General features: G+C 44.1%; 2 long non-coding RNA genes across 5 annotated transcripts in view; one reads left to right on the top strand and one right to left on the bottom strand.

The window, feature by feature from the left end:
- LOC310827210 overlaps positions 1 to 13,278 on the bottom strand; it is a 73,319-nt gene extending 60,041 nt beyond the window's left edge. For 2 of the 4 annotated variants that reach the window (XR_014556211.1, XR_014556212.1), the window contains exon 1: positions 12,039 to 13,277. This is a non-coding gene — a long non-coding RNA (uncharacterized lncRNA). Of the gene's footprint in view, positions 1 to 12,038 lie in introns of all 4 variants that reach the window. The other 2 variants (XR_014556210.1, XR_014556213.1) reach the window with 2 other exon arrangements.
- Positions 6,450 to 9,803, top strand: LOC310827213. Its single transcript, XR_014556216.1, has 2 exons — positions 6,450 to 6,686; positions 8,828 to 9,803. It is a non-coding gene; the product is annotated as an uncharacterized lncRNA (long non-coding RNA).
- Positions 13,279 to 17,324: the final 4,046 nt, after the last annotated feature.

Here is a 17,324-nt window from a genome sequence, read left to right as displayed (position 1 = left end):
ACTAACTGCAGAGCTATATTGCATTTGAAGGAAGTCCCATTTGACTCAGTAGGGTGTGTTCTCAAGTAAAGGTGCCTAAGTTTGGGCTGCACATCCCATTCCAACCATGAAACGGGAATTTGAGCCTGGTCCTCACAAACAGCCCTTTGGATGGAAAAGACTTCTATCTGTAGGGGAAGGCTCAGATGGAAGCTCACTGTACATAGCACTCCAAGCACATTTAGTAAATTAGTTATTTACTATAACTCTTTCCCCTGTGTGCTTGCTTACTATATGGAGAGGTTTTTTATATGGAGTTTTCAGTCATATTTGCCCCTACCTGCAGTCTAACTGGTGTGGCCCAGAAAACAGTTTTACTGTCTTATCTGCTGTGTTACAGAACAAGGCCTTTGGGATTATCCCTGCCTTGTATGTGGTTGCAATGAGATACTCTAACCTTTTTTCTTTCTTTTTCCTGTACTGTATTTTATTTAGGGTTTTTTCCCCCAGATTTTGAAATATTCAAAATCTGTATTGTTTTTAACATTTGATTGGAAGCCGCCCAGAGAGGCTGGGGAAACTCAGCCAGATGGGCGGGCTATAAATAATAAATTATTATTATTCTATTATTAAACAACCAACACAGAAAGAGAGTTCCAAATACTCTAACCTTTTTTCAGTACGTCTGGCATAATCTAACAATTCCTTTCTCTTAACCCCCAGTTCCGCTTTCTCACTACAACTCTGTCCCAAGCAAAAAGGATAAATAACTTATAGTTATCTCCCCCTTCCCGCCCCCCACCCCCGGCTTACTATGGTACGTCCAAGCAAACCACCCTCGGCCATGCAGAGGAGCGAAAGCCGTCCCACATGGATCAATATTTTAATGTGGCTTATCAGGCCGGGTTGTTTACTTAAAAACTCCGGATCCCATAAAGGCCAAGGGGGAGCCAGTTTGGGGAACAGATGCTCTGAATGCCTTCTTCTAGTATAGACAGAACAACAGCGTTCAGCATTTGAGAGAAAAGAAAAAGCAAAGGAGCTTTAAAGCACAAGACAAAAATAAGATCATGCTGCAATCCCACAGGACGGTAAGTGAAATCATTTTCGCGTGTTTCATTAAAAAGGAATGAGGGGTTCAAACTGATGGGTAGATAATTGGTACCGAGAGGTACGCGCCATTAGCGGCAACCGCGATCATATCCTCAAATACTTTTCAAAGCTTTCCTCCCATAAACAGTGTTGTTATGCTGACTTGAGGAAGAAAGACAGCTAATGCCAGTGGCCCACTTGCATGGGCCATGTTAACATCAGAGCTGTTACCCAGAATCACAGCTCTTCACCCGCAAGATGCAAAACCGCAAGTTGCTGTTTTCTCAGCAGACAGACGAGAAGGCAGGGCGCTTTGTGAGTTTGCAGTAACTCCCCAAACCCCATCAAGCTTGCTGCCAAATTTTAATATTTTAACTAACTCTGAATGTGCAATTTTTGGAGAGGAAGCATTCCTGCTATTAGCTCCAGTGAGCCCTGAGAACAAAAGCTAGTTGAAAATTGACAAAATAATGATGCTAATAATAAGCACGATTGGGTTTTTATCAGGGAGTATATTAGATTTATATAAATGACAACAGCTTTCTTCAAATCCTTTCCCCTGCGTGGAGCGCAGTCAGCTACGCAATTGTTCCTCGCTGATATTTTCCTTTGCCGGTTTTCAGCAATTGCTTTCACGTCGCTCCCACGCCATCCTTCAACCATGAAATCCACCAAAGGGGATGCCAGGGGACGTAGGGGGCATTCGTTGCCATGGGGCTACCAGCAGGCCTCAGCAGCCCTCTCCTCCCTTCTGCTAGCAAGCAGCCGTCTTGTCATCTCCACGTCTAATAACCATGAGGTTTGGAAAGAATGACAAACCCTAGGAACCAATATTTCTCTGCTGTTCGTTTTCTGTTTCCTTCCGAGTAATTGCTATACTATGACGAGTCCTTGATAATGCTGTGGGGAGGGTGGAAGTTGAGCTCTCCCTCACCCCCCCCCTTCCCAACTAGGCTTGCCACATTGCTGGTCCATTTTAGATGGTTTGCTTGTTCATCTTCAATTGCTTATAGGTGCAGAGGGGTGATTCTTACTATGAAGGTAGCATGTGGGAAGCGGAGACTTATCTCTTCACTCTACCATGAGTGGACTGGAGATTAGTTCTCTCTCACACACCACACACAACATGACTAGGAACCTTGGAAGGGAGTCTCCATTGGTGCTAATGGGGCTTTTTCTAAGGCTCCTTCCTATCTGTGTGGACAAAGAGTGGGGGCAATCCAGTCAAGGTGGGTGGTGGGTGGGAATGCAAGCTACCATTCCTCGCTCCCTGACTTCTCCATAAGAACCACCACCATCATCATCTACACCATCATCTACCCATACAAAGTACTTTGAGACATTTAGAGTCAGACTCAGCTAATCAGTCGCAGTAGCAGAAGCCTGTGCAAGGATTTCTGCTAGTGCAATTGGGCTTCCCCCACCCCTCTTTTCTCTGTATCCCTCCAAATTGGGTTGGGGGGGAACCCTAGAATAGCATGCATCTGGAGGAGAGGTGAGCTAATTCTATCAGGCAAGCAGAAATTCTTGCACCGATAGAGCAATCTCCTTAGCGCTGCATTGAATTCTTCCCATAGTACAGTATCCTGTTAATGTATCCCGTCACCAAGCAAGGATTTCCACTTCCACAGTGGGACTTTCCTCTTCTGCCTCTGTGCGTGAACTGAACTCTACCCGGATCTACTCCGGAGGGTTGAGGGAAACTCTAGAACAGATTTAGGGTGCCTGGAGGAGGAGGAGGAGAGTGGGGAAATGTTCCATTGCACAAGCAAAAATATTTTCATTGGCAAAACAGCTTTCTTAGTGCTACCAAGGAATTTTCACAGTGAAAAGGGTATAAATGCATTAAATAAAGAAATAAAACTAAATGCATCCTGTGCATTTAAGCAAACGTTTAGTTTGGCTCTCAAGATAATTCACTCTTTCATACCTCCCACTTTTACCAGATTTACAGGGACTGTTTTTCCCCAGTGTGAGTGTTGTTTACTGGTGCAAACTGGAGCTCTACTCTAGCTCACTTGACAACTGTGCTTTTCTGTGAAAATGCTGAATGGCCTCTTTGCAATGGTTTCCAAGCATTTATTTCTCAGGCCTCATCAAAGTTCCCCGAGAAGAGAGATTGCTTGTTAAAGCACTCTTGAGAATTGTAGCTCTGTTCATGGAATACGGGCCTCCTAACAACCAAATCACCCAGTTCCCAGGATTCTTTGGGGGAAGCTGGGACTGTTTAAAGTGGTATGATACTGCTTTAAATGTATGGTGCAGACGAGGCCTTAGGAAAATCTCTGGAAAAATATATTTCCACTTAGATTTGGCTGTTAAGGAATCGCTTCTGCAGAACCCCCCATCACTTGATGGGGATTCTGGAGTAAGTTTCAGGCCACACCAGATACCCAGAAAGCCTCGCTATCCCATGGGGATTTAACATGAAATCTAGTGTGTCTCTGCTCTGGGTTGCCTTTCACATCTGGAGGAGAGGCACATGTCTAAATTCAGCCATGTTGCTCTAATTTTGATCCCACTTCGCTATTTACCTTTTCCTTTTAGTATGTCAGGTTTTATATTGTCCTTTTCCGTTCATCTGTATTTATTCTCCAGTTTATCTTTCATCTCTGGTCCCACTATAATTGCCTCCTCTGCCTGTGCATTCCTCTGGTTCATTGTCGCTAGTTAAAGCTAGTTAAACCTTTTCTTCTGTTCCATGCCCTTGACCTTTTCCTATCCTTTATCCTTTTCTGTGGAACTCTTTATACTCACTGATATTCATCAAACCGCTTATCTTCCACTTAAGAAAAAAAAATGCCTCAAGACTAATTTATTTCCGCTATTGTGTGTGTGTGTGTGTGTGTGTGTGTGTGTGTGTTTGTGTGTAAAGGGCAGAGCTGTAGCTCAGTGGTGAAGCATCTGCTTTGCTTGTAGAAGTTCCCAAATTTGATCCCCGACATCTGCATGTAGGGCTGGAAGAGAACCCTCCCTAAAACCCAGGAGAGCCGCTGGTTCTGTATAAGGCATGCTGCTGGTGGTTCAGCAGTAAAACTGCTCACACATTTGCAAAGCTAAGCAGGGTCCCATCAAGTTGGATGGGGGACTGCATGTTTCGATTCTTGCATTGTGCGGGTTGAACTAGATGACTCTTAGTGTCCCTTCCAATTCTATGGTTCTATTTCCTGTGAGATAATATGCCTTCTCTTCCAATTCTTAGTTTTCTTTTCTTTTTAAATTTTATTTCTGTATAAATTAGGTTGCAAGCCCATTGGGCCGGGCCTGTATTTTAATATATTCTGCACAATGCCTCATTTATTTATTTTTAAGTCATTACAACAATAATTGTTACTTCATAAGGTGAACCATGATTTACCTCAGTGCTACTCAAAGTGGTGGTTCACAGACAGGTGCCTCTCCATGAGCCATTGGCTGCTGGACTGTGGTGATTCCATCATAACCCAGGTTGGGTGGGATGTTTCAAGGACCACATATGGTACCTGTCCCTGGCACATTGGGGCTGGGGAATTGCTAACCTGCCACTTCATAGTTTGAAAAGCACCAATTTGCATGACAACAATACAGTGGTACCTCAGGTTACATATGCTTCAGGTTACAGACGCTTCAGGTTACAGACTCCGCTAACCCAGAAATATTACCTCAGGTTAAGAACTTTGCTTCAGGATGAGAACAATGGCGGCACGGCGGAAGCGGGAGGCCCCATTAGCTAAAGTGGTGCTTCAGGTTAAGAACAGTTTCAGGTTAAGAACGGACCTTCGGAACGAATTAAGTACTTAACCCGAGGTACCACTGTAGTCCCTTAATGAAATAGAAGGTTTGTGGATGGGTGCACATTTAGGTGACTGCACAGACAGAAAGCTTAGCAGGGGTAAGGCCAGGCTCTCTAGACTGCAACTCTGAGCAGCAGACAACAAGGCCAGAGGGAAGCTTTCCCTCTTAAGAACATAATAAGAGGCTACTGGATCAGGCCAACGGCCCATCTAGTCCAGCGCTCTCTTCTGACAGTGGCCAGCCAACCAGATGTCTGTGGGAAACCACAAGCAGGATTCCTGCAGTTGGCAACAACAGATATCCAACTGCCTCCAGCTATGGAGGCAGAGCCAGGGCTTGCCCACTCATGAGGCAAGCTGAGGCGACTGCCTTGGGTGGCAGGATCCACAGGGGCAGCAGATTTGGCCTCCAAGGAATGCATTGCCTGCAGCCGCAGTGGTAGCGATGGCTGTGTCACGCTCCCTTGAGGCCTCCTCAGCAGACATTGCTTCATACTGCCTCTGCAACGGCCTTTCTGTGACTTACATAAATACGTTTACCATCTGTGGTGTGGTTGTCCACACAGCAAGCTGGGGAAGTCAACATTGGGGCTAAAGCTAGCCATGATGGAGACAGCCACACTTATTGTTCCCTCTCCCTTCTCTTCCTTTGCAGCAAGTGCATTACTCTCAGCCTGGTTCCAGTACTTACAAGCAGAGAGAAAAAATGTGTGATATGAGGTAGATAGTGGCAAGGGGAAGCAGCAGAATGGTTAGGGCCCAGCTCTCAGGGCCAGCCCTACTGTTAGGCAGGAGTGAGGAGGCTATCTCAGGTGGCAGATGTTGAAGGCGTGGGGGAGCAGCAGAGAGATGTTGAAGCTCATGCGGCCTACCCTGTGCCCTCTTAAGTTAGCCCTCAGTTACCCCATCCCCAGAGTTGAAGTAAGATTCCACAGCCAGTCTATTCTGGTTCCATAAATGGAATGAGGGTGCCATCTTGCCCTTCTCAGGCAACACAATGCTTTGGGCCAACTCTGTTGGCTCCCCTCAGCTGTGTGCACATTCTGACATTAGCATCAGATCCCACTAGGCATGTGACTGGGGCTGCCCCTATCATGTCTGGCCCCAGTATATTGGGTGTGAGTTGGCAAAAGTTCCCCCCACCCAGTTACACAAAGAGGAAAATGTATGGTTGGAGCTGAACCCTTGCTGGTGTTTGTAACACAAAGGTTGTCCAGATTGCAAAGAATCGTGTGTCTGTTCCCGATTATCTTTGTTTCAGAAGCATTCCAACAAAAAACAGAAAAAGCCGTCCCCTTCCTGCTATGGAATTCTGCACGCCAAACCTGCTTTTCCCCAACAAATTTCTCACCTTGACAAGCTTTTCCATTTCATTTCTCGAAGGTTGACAAACACATCTCTTTTTATTGTTTTCCTTCATTAGGGAAGGAACAAAAAAATGGGCACTTAGGAAAATGAAATGCCTGTTCCTTCTGAAAACTAATCATTTTTACAAAATAGCCTTACACCCACAGTGCCACTTTAATCAGGTTAGTTAAATCTTTCTCTCTTTCTCTTCAAAGGGGCTTTTGAAATTAGAGTGAAACACGATTCTGGTGGGGGTGAAGGAGAAAGGGCGGGGGAGCTCTGACACTGGTATACTTATCTCCAACCTCCTGTTCTTTTCCTATTTGCAACAGCATGCAAGACCCAAGGCTTGACTTCTCCACAAAGCCATGTCAAGAGAAACCCCACAATGCTTCTGTGATTTTATGGATCGTAACCCACTTTGGTATTAAGACGCTAGAGTTCAACAAGCAAGCAGTTCCTTTATCTTTGAGAAAGAAGCAAGTTCTCTTCCAGGTAACATGAAAGATAATATTTGTATGCAACATGGTAATGCACAGTATTTTGCCCTGCCTCTTCCCTCCATCCCCAAAAATGGTGGCAAGGGAATGAACAGGGGTACCCTATCATGGAGCCAAAATTCTATATACTTCAGGTGCAACAGGTGCCCTCGGAGTTTGCTGCACCAGCTGAGTTTTCAGGGTGTGATGCCACAAACGATGCAATATACTCAACTCAATGCCACAGCTTAGGGCAGAGGTGCATGTGAAATAATCCAGGTCTGAGTGCCAACTGCGTTTCTGCCACGCTGTGTTGAACTAAGGAAGACTTCAAATCAGGCTGGTTCCCGATGTAGGGTTTTAAATCAGCTAATAGTGTGCTGCTGTGACCAGTAAGGTCCTATTGGGTCACGGTCACCAGTCACATCACCTGAATGGCTGATAGGTCCCATTAGGTATGAACATATCTATCAGTTTCAGATTATTTTAATTTCTCTCTCTTCTTTTGGTTTGCTACACTTCTATATCAGTTTGTGATGAAATTTCCTCTGCCTTTCTCCAAATATACCCATTTATAGATGCCATTTCCCCTAATGCTTTTTTTTTCTTTTTCAAACTGGTGCATCTTTAGGCACATTTTCATCTAATATTTCCAGTTCGGAAGACATTAAAAACTGTGTCACATAATTTGGAAAAGTACCTGACTCATCTTGCTTAGCCACAGACCCTCCAGGCTGCATTCTGCATCTGTCCCATTACCTACCACAGCCTTTCTCAACCTTGGGTCCCTACATGTTGCTGGACTACAACTCCCATCATCCCTGACCACTGGTCCTGCTACCTAGGGATGATGGGAGTTGTGGTCCAACAACATCTGGGGACTCAAGGTTGAGAAAGGCTGACCTACTCATTTGGGTAGTTTAAAACAACAACAACAATATTTGACATTCATACCCATGCGAGATTTGTGCTCTCCTTAATCTTCACTCAACCTACAGCTGTTTGGGAGCAGGGAATTTAAGGATATTTTCTTCAAAGTGCTTTCAAAGTATCACTGGTTCAGCCCACATCTCTCATTAAAGAACAACCCATCAAAGGCAAGAGGGCGGGCAGGGGTGGATGTTGCCCTAAGGGACATGAGCAACATGTATGGGATCTAAACCAGGGGGATAAATCCTGGATAATCAGCTTGAGATCTAGAGCAGGCTTCCTCAACCTCGGCCCTCCAGGTGTTCTGAAACTACAATTCCCATCATCCCTGACCACTGCTCCTGCTAGCTAGGGATCATGGGAGTCGTAGGCCAAAAACATATGGAGGGCCGAGGCTGAGGAAGCCTGATCTATAAAGACGGGAGCAGTCCACACTGCAGCATTTTCTTTCTATCGCTCAGTTGGAATATTATCTGTTTCTGAAGCATGATATGTAGGACTTGCCGATCGTATGGTCGGTGGTTCGAATCCCCGCGGCGGGGTGAGCTCCCGACTTTCGGTCCCAGCTCCTGCCCACCTAGCAGCTCGAAAGCACCCCTAAGTGCAAGTAGATAAATAGGTACCGCTTTATAGCGGGAAGGTAAACGGCGTTTCCGTGTGCTGCACTGGTGCTGGCTCGCCAGAGCAGCTTCGTCACGCTGGCCACGTGACCCGGAAGTGTCTCCGGACAGCGCTGGCCCCCAGCCTCTTAAGTGAGATGGGCGCACAACCCTAGAGTCGGACACTACTGGCCCGTACGGGCAGGGGTACCTTTACCTTTAATGGGAAATTATAGTGCGGGGTTGGTTGTTTCTTCCATTGTAAGTTCTATTACTCTGACTTCAGCAATAGCTGTGATTTAATGAGTAAGCTGTGGCTATTTTAGTTTACAACTAAAATGTCATTAAAAAATATTTTCGGGAAAGTGAATGCTCCAGACAGCCTACTGTATTGACCAGGATTCTAGAGTCTCCTTCTGCTTCATTTACCATGAGCTACTAGGCTGGGCTCAGCATGGCTAAATTGGTTCCAGCCAAACCACATTTATAGGTTGGAGTCAATTGGTTTATCAACTGTTGACAGTCTAGTTAGCCAAACAGCTTGCATTCACAATGGAAATGATTTCTACCTACAGAATTTATCATGTTCACCTCTTTAAACGTATTCCCTTTCTCTGTTTTATTGTAGGTACCCGTTGTTATAATTTCAGAAATCTAGAGCTGCACGTCTCCCCACTCCTCAGTGCCTCTTTCCTGCTGGAGCTGTGGAGTGTGACAATGGTGTTTGTATCCAATCTGTCAAACGCCATTATCACACTAAATAGCTACTGTTAGATAAGCCATCGGGTTCAGCAGAGGGAAGGAAAAGGAAGAGAATTATTGGAGCAATATATTTTGCGGTGCCAAAATCTCATGCAGTAAATAATACGATCTGCTTTCCCAAAAGTACACATTGTGATCCCAGTTGCTTTGCAGAGATGTGTATGACTCATGTTTGTGTTCATGGGATGGAGAGATATTTTAGTGATCAACCACAAGTGATTATGTACATTTATTCCTACATTATAACAAACGGCCTACACAACTGTCTTTCTTTCATTTTCACTCCCCAAAGCAACACTGTAAGTGTTTATTTCACGTATTAACAAGTTAATAGTTATAGCTATTTCAGTCTTGAACAGGAGCTCCATTGTTGTATTGACGTTTGACAAATGAGCCTGAGAATGGAGGCATAATTCCATTTTTGGCACTCAGCTGTGTACAGCTCAGCTGTGTATACAAGTCATCATTTAGTCAAATGCTGAGCGGTATTATTGCCATGTCGTTGTGGGGCTTGGCAGAAAAGCAACCATGATCCTTCTTCATAATTGCTATACAAATATTCCATAGGTGTGTATATTTCACTGAAATCAATGTGAAGTATTTGAAGCACAATGCATAGACAACTTATGCCAGAAAGGGAGTCAGAGGTTAATACTTCTTCCCTGCAAAGCATCCATCACCCTGCTCTACTTTGTGATCCATGATGAAAGTAAAAACAGGGTGTTTCACACATTATGCAGCAGCAAAACCAGGTTTGCCACTGAGCGTACCCTAAACAGCACTTGCAGCCAATGTTAACTCTGTGATTCATGTACCTGTATGATAAATGTGTACACTGCTGACATGTAGTCTTTCGTTTTTCCTTTTTCAGATGTATGCTTAAAGCAGGGGGGGGGGGCTTGTGCCCAGTGGTTGGGAATCATGGGGGTTGTTGTCCAGTAGCATCTGCAGGACTAAAGCTTCCCTGTCCCTAGTTTCAGACATCTTAGCTATACACCCAAAATATATACAGTATTGTGTGAATCAGTCCTCAGCATAGATATCAAAATATTGGTGTGCATTCATTCTGAAATTCTGCCAAAGCAAACACATTCCAACCCTTCTTATTACAGTGGTACCTCGGGTTATGAACTGAATTCGTGCTGGAGGTTCCGTTCTTAACCTGAGGTACCACTTTAGCTAATGGGGCCTCCTGCTGCTGCCGCATTACCGGTGCGAAATTTCTGTTCTCATCCTGAGGTAAAATTCTTAACCCGAGGTACTACTTGCAGGTTATCAGAGTCTGTAACCCAAAGTGTTTGAAACCTGAGGTGTTTGTAACCCGAGGTACCACTGTTATCTGTTATGACAATATTGCAGGCTGTAGCTGTTTTAAAGTTCTCAGCTAGGCATCTCTCTCTCTCTCCTTCTCTCTCTCTCTTTCACCTCCAATATATTGGGAGCAGCTTCACTATGGTTTTCAGGCAGGCACTGTGAAATCAAGGCAATGCTCATTGCCACACCAGCTTAGTTTAAAGCAGGCACCCCCAAACTCGGCCCTCCAAATGTTTTGGGACTACAACTCCCATCACCCCTAGCTAACAGGACCAGTGGTCAGGGATGATGGGAATTGTAGTCCCGAACCATCTGGAGGGCCGAGTTTAAAGATACGGATGCCTGGTTTAAAGATACGGTACAGACACATCCCCTTAGCCTTCAAAGCATGAGAGGATGACCCCTAATGTCCATTCATTTTTTCTCTCACTATCTCATGGATGGCCAACTGTGGTGGTGTGTGCAATATCTGGTTCACCACAACATTTCCCCCTCAAGAAGCTTCCAGAGAAACAGTTGTGAATCCAACCAAGCTTAGCTCACATGACAAGTTTACCATCGCCTTCAAAAACATGTTTAGGAAATAGGAATCCATACTGAACATGAGGTTGGGCAGAACAAAAACCAATCAAGAGATCAGATTTCAAAGCAGGAGAAAGATGAGGTACAGTGGTACCTTGGGTTACAGACGCTTCAGGTTACAGGCACTTCGGGTTACATACGCTTCAGGTTACAGACTCCACTAACCCAGAAATAGTACCTCAGGTTAAGAACTTTGCTTCAGGATGAGAACAGAAATCGCGCAGCGGAGGCGCAGCGGCAGTAGGAGGCTCCATTAGCTAAAGTGGTGCTTCAGGTTAAGAACAGTTTCAGGTTAAGAACGGACCTCTGGAACAAATTAAGTATGTAACCAGAAGTACCACTGTATTTTTTCACTAAGAGCTGGGGTAGTTTGAAGTACTCCAGCCCTGAGCTTGCCAAAACACCTGGACCAGACTAGGAAGTGCAGAAAGTGATGGTCCTATACTCGTCTATTGTAGAAGACAATCTTTATCATAAAACCAAAACACCTCTTTCGCCTTCAGCCCTCTCCCCTGATATTTATTCTATCTAAGGGGTTAACCGCTGCCACCCCCGAGCAGAATTCATAACATGGGGCAGCTGCACCAGAAGATGAAGAATCAAAAATTACTTTTCTAATTGTTCCTTTAATGGATGCCTTTCACCAGTGGATGGAATACCGTTGGTGGCTACTCTGTTTTTAGGACCTGGGGGTTTCTTGGGAGGTAGTCAGGAGTTCCTCTGGGCAAATCAGAGGCTGATCATAAAAACATTTCCATTACTGTCTTTGGCAATGAGCAGTCACAGAGAAAATGGAGGCATTTGTGGTTTGCATGGGTAACAAGTAGGCTTGACAGACCTTGAATGAGCTCAAGTGTGCCCTAGAATTGTATGCAGTATGTGTGTGTGTGTGTGTACAGAGAGAGAGAGAGAGACAGAGAGAGAGAGAGAGAGAGAGAGAGAGAGAGAGAGAGAGAGAGAGAGAGAGGAGAATTCCGGGATGGGCAAGATCCAAGTTTGGGCCTAGTACTGTTTGGTGAGGGAACCCCAGCAGAGATTTAAAGTCACAAAAAATGCAGCAAAGTAAAGCATGGACATATAGGCTGTTAAACTTTTAAAACAGGCCTTTCCAAGGTTCCCCGCTTCCCCCAGCATAGGAAAAGACCTCACATTTGGTAAATTTAAAAAAATGGACTACTTACAAAATCTTCAAAGCTCAGATTAATGTGCTTTTTGATACATCAGTCAGAAAACGTGCACAAGCAGAAAAACTCAGCTTTGTTACAAAATGGCAGACGTTCCTAGACTATTGACCGGTGAGAGTCATGTGGCTGAGCTAGAGCAATCAGGCCAGACCTCTCCACTCGCTGAGTTTCTCAGGTAGACTGAGAGGGGAAGCATTAGCCTTGATTAGCTATTTCCTCCCAAGGTAAGAGGAAGTGACATAGCAGGAAGCCTGGCAGGAAACCTAAGCTATGGTATTAACCCCTTCCCTTCATGCATTAATTGGGCCTAAGCATATGAGGCTGGTTATCCCACAAGAATAACTCTCCAAAACCCCTTGCAATTAACATTAATGTGTGTGGGAAAAGTTCATTGACAGCAGAAGACTTTAGAAGCTTTGAAATAATGCATTTGCCAATTCAGACAAAAAGCCACATGGGCAAGAGAAGAGATTCCTGCCTGCTCTCAGTCAGGCATTGTTCCTGCAAAATTTACCACATGTATTCATTTTAATTATAGTTGCTGCGTATACTTTCCTTTATTTTGCACTTGAGACTCCAGGTCCGGCCACCATTAATACATTACTGTTGACAGTTTTGTCAACACCCCACTGCCTGTCTCGTGTCCAATTTCAGAAGTGTTGTCTTTTTTAATTGACTTCCCTCGAGTTCTTCCCGAAAAGGATGTCCACAGAGCCAATGCTTCTTCCCTTAAAAAAATAATATAAAATGGATCTGGCCTTGAGCCTAGGATGAAAATCAGCACTGCCAGGAATGCCATCTGTCCTATAGTTGCCTTTGCTGCACTTGGGGAGACTGGAGCCCTGTATATTTCCCCATAGCTTTTGGAAGATGCCTGAACACAATGAATGAGAACTGGAATCTCAGAGCCTTATTCCTCAAGTAATACAGATGCCTAGAATAGATCTAACGTAAGAGATCCAGAAAATCCGGCCTACTCAGTGGTCAGTAAGCTACTCTTGGTCATCATGGTGGAGCGACTGAAGCAAGAAACTGATTTCAAAACCAAGAAAGAAGGCCAATTTGAAATCCAGTCCCCAATTTTCAAATCCACATATTTCCTAAACAGGCATGCATACTAATTGGTTGCTATAACAACGGGAAGATGTCTACTTGCCATTCAGTAGAGTCTATATGTCGCCAAGGAAAATAACCCCCAAACCTCTGATACACACCCCACATACATTTTACAACACACACGTAACACAAATGCACACACATTAAACACGGCCATGTACTAGAAGGCTTGGGTGCCGAGAAGTTTCCAGAAGCAAAGACTGATAGGTTACAGGGCAGAACTCTTTGGGTGACAAAGTCTGCAATTTGCAAAATGAACACATTTGCACGATGTACCATGTCATATTTATAATGCTTACCCTCAAGAGTCATTATTATTTTTTTGTCCTGGATCATTATGGTACATGTTCAATTTGCTTTTTGTATATTTTTATATAATGGTTTTAGTGGTTTCAGGTTGTATTTTTATTTCTACGGATATTGCTTGTATATTGTATATTGGCCATTAGTCAGATGTGATTCCTGCAATGCAGGAAGTTGGACTAGATGACCCTTGGGATCCCTTACAACTCTAAAATTTTATAATATTACTGGGAACATTGTACAGTGGTACCTCAGGTTAAGTACTTAATTCATTCCGGAGATCCATTCTTAACCTGAAACTGTTCTTAACCTGAAGTACCACTTTAGTTAATGGGACCACCTGCTGCCGCCGTGCCGCCGGAGCACGATTTCTGTTCTTATCCTGAAGCAAAGTTCTTAACCTGAAGCACTATTTCTGGGTTAGTGGAGTGTGTAACTTGAAGTTTATGTAACCTGAAGCGTATGTAACCCGAGGTACCACTGTACATCATTAAGGTGGGATCAACAAGCAGGTCAATGAACACATCAATGATCAGATAAATGCTCCCCCACCCCTCCATTTTTGTCATCTCTTCATTAATTAATTTATTTTCACTTTTTGTGTTAATTCAATATCAGTGTTAATTAGATTATTTTCTTACTGAATTTTATTATATATGTTCTTTTCTTCTTTCTTTATACATATCTCTGCACATATCCATGTGTACGTATGGAAATATATTTCCTTTGACATCCACCCACCCATATATATTTTTAAAAAATTTCAAAATGTATTGCATTATTTACATGATAATGATAGAAGTTTGGATTTAAAAATAAAATAAAATTTCCTAGCTGCACACTGCTGAGGCATACTCATTAATAATTTCTAGGTATGTAGAATAAACCCAAGTGCTGAAAACAGGATCCATCCAAGGTTTTGTGGCTCACACTGAACAACAAATGCTTTCCCCTACTTTTTTTGTCCTGGATTGTTTAGAACTACCCAGTTCAAGGTACTAAATGCAAGCATCCTTAGTTGATTTTGCTCAGTAATTATTTCTTTCATTCAGCAGCGAACAGGCAGGTTGGGAGTAAGATTTGCAAAAGCAGTGAATATTCTCTTACTGTCACCTATAAGGCCCTCCAATCACCATAAGTTGCACGCCCACATTATTGTATGTACAAGGGACAAAGTATCTAAAAGCTTTAATCACCGTAGCTGCAGGTAATTCAGGGTGTGCTTTTCAAAAAGGCCCCTTTCACAAAAGCTAATGGGAGGAACATCAAGACTGCAACCCCAGCAACCTTTCAGAGCTTGGAGAACGAGTCAAATGACGAGAGGTTGGTGTGGACTTGCATCAGGTGGGCATGTATTGCTGGAGGTGTGTTGTGTGTCCCCAAACTCAAATTTCAGCAGCAAAAACAAAAGGCAAGGAAGCAAGGAAACCCTGAACTTTTTAATTGGAGCTTTGCAAATGCTGAACAGGTGCTTCCAAATTTGGCCAATTGAGCAGGACACCATAATTGCTGTCCTGCTCTAAGCTGGGGGTAGCCATTATGTTCCTTAATGCTGCCATCTCATGTTTCAAAACAACAACTTGGTACATCCAAATACAACATTTAACAAATGTGCACGGCAGTCACAACATGTCCTGGAGGAAGCCTGCTATTGAGAGATATCTCTGTTGTTTTTAGCTGCATTCCAACCAGCCAATTCATAGGTAGGTAAGTGCATTTTCCTTCTTATTGTAGAGTTGGAAGAGACCCCAAGGGTCTAGTCCAAACCCCTGCAATGCGGGAATCTCAACTAGAAGAAGAAGAAGAGTTTGGATTTGATATCCCGCCTTTCACTCCCCTTCAGGAGTCTCAAAGCGGCTAACATTCTCCTTTCCCTTCCTCCCCCACAACAAACACTCTGTGAGGTGAGTGGGGCTGAGAGACTTCAAAGAAGTGTGACTGGCCCAAGGTCACCCAGCAGCTGCAGGTGGAGGAGCAGAGACGCGAACCTGGTTCCCCAGATTACGAGACTACCGCTCTTAACCACTACACCACAATGGCTCTCACACTAAAGCATCTGTGACAGCTGACCATCCAACCTCCATGAAATTAGAGTCCACCACCTCTCATGGGAGACCAACTGTCAAACAGCTCTTACTGTCAGAAAGTTCTTCCTGATGTTTAGTCGGAATCTCCTTTCTTGTTACTTGAATCCATTGGTTTGAGTCCGATCCTCCGGAGCAGGAGAATACAAGCTTGTTCCCTCTTCCGTGTGACAGCCCTTGAGATATTTGAAGATGGCTATCATATCTCTTCTCAGTCTCCTCTTTTCCAGGCTAAACATACCCAGCTCCTTCGAACGTTCCTCATAAGGCTTCATTTCCAGACCCTTGATCATCTTGCTTGCCCTTCTCTGCACACATTCCAGCTTGTCAACATCCTTCTTAAATGGTGGTGCCCAGAACTGGACAAAGTATTCCAGGTGTGGTCTGATCAAAGCAGAATAGGGCACTAATATTGCTTCCATTGAACTTGCAGCACTGACGCTCTTCACTGACTCTGTGTTTTAATTTTTTATTTCTTTAAATTGTACACATACTGTACTGTACATACTCGCCACCCAATCTGGAATTTGAAGTGGTGTGTGCTAATTGTAAAACCCATAAGATGGGCAATGATAACAATTAACACCTAAAAGTATAATTGAATTGAATTGAATTATTGAATTGAATTGAATTGAATTGAATTGAATAATTAAATTAAATTAAATTAAATTAAATTAAATTAAATACTTACTGTTGCCTGTCCCAAGTTTTCCAACATTCAGCTTGCTGGGGGAGCTGAATAATATTTCTGAGCTCTTATTATGTTTTGTATTGGAAACTCTACATATGTGCATGTAAGGTTGATTAAAAAAGGAAGGGGTGTGTCTTTTTTTGTACATCTGTTATTCATTCCTATTGTAGGGCTACGTCCTTCAATCTGCCATTTGCTGCAGTTGCCCTTTGGCACGGAGACAAAAGTTTGCACAGAAGCAACCCTGCATTGTCCAGTGCCTTGACAGATTAGAGGAACATTTGGACAGAATGACTAAAACGTTTGCAAGCCAGAATTGTCTAATTTTCTCTTTGGACTCAGAGAAGCTATTGCAGCGTTTCTGCTTTAAATAAATCATCTGTGCATTTAGTGCCAACTCGGGAGGCTTCAAAAGAGGATGAGAAAAACTTGTGGAGGAGAAAGCTATCAATGGCTACTAGCCATGATGACTATGCTCTTGTCTCCATAGTAGGAGGCTGTCATGTTTCTGAACACCAGTTGCTGGAAATCACAGGAGGGGAGAATGCTCTTGTGTGGTGTGGTGTAGTGGTTAAGAGCGGTAGACTCGTAATCTGGTGAACCGGGTTTGATTCCCCGCTCCTCCACATGCAGCTGCTGGGTGACCTTGGGCTAATCACACTTCTCTGAAGTCTCTCAGCCCCACTCACCTCACAGAGTGTTTGTTGTGGGGGAGGAAGGGAAAGGAGATTGTTAGCCGCTTTGAGACTCCTTAAGTAAAGGTAAAGGGACCCCTGACCATTAGGTCCAGTCGTGACCGACTCTGGGGTGGCGGCACTCATCTTGCTTTTACGGCATTTACTTTCCCGCCGGAGTGGTACCTATTTATCTACTTGCACTTTGAGGTGCTTTCGAACTGCTAGGTGGGCAGGAGCAGGGACCGAGCAACGGAAGCTCACCCCGTCGTGGGGATTCAAACCGCTGACCTTCTGATCGGCAAGTCCTAGGCTCTGTGGTTTAAGCCACTGCACCACCCGCGTCCCGCTTGAGACTCCTTAGGGTAGTGATAAAACGGGATATCAAATCCAAACTCCTCCTCCTCCTTCTTCT

This window comes from Podarcis gaigeae (assembly GCF_964106915.1).
Source record: "Podarcis gaigeae genome assembly, chromosome: 11".
Taxonomy (NCBI): Eukaryota; Metazoa; Chordata; class Lepidosauria; order Squamata; family Lacertidae; genus Podarcis; species Podarcis gaigeae.
The sequence above is the reverse complement of the archived record's forward strand: the minus strand, read 5'-3'. Positions and strand labels throughout refer to the sequence as shown.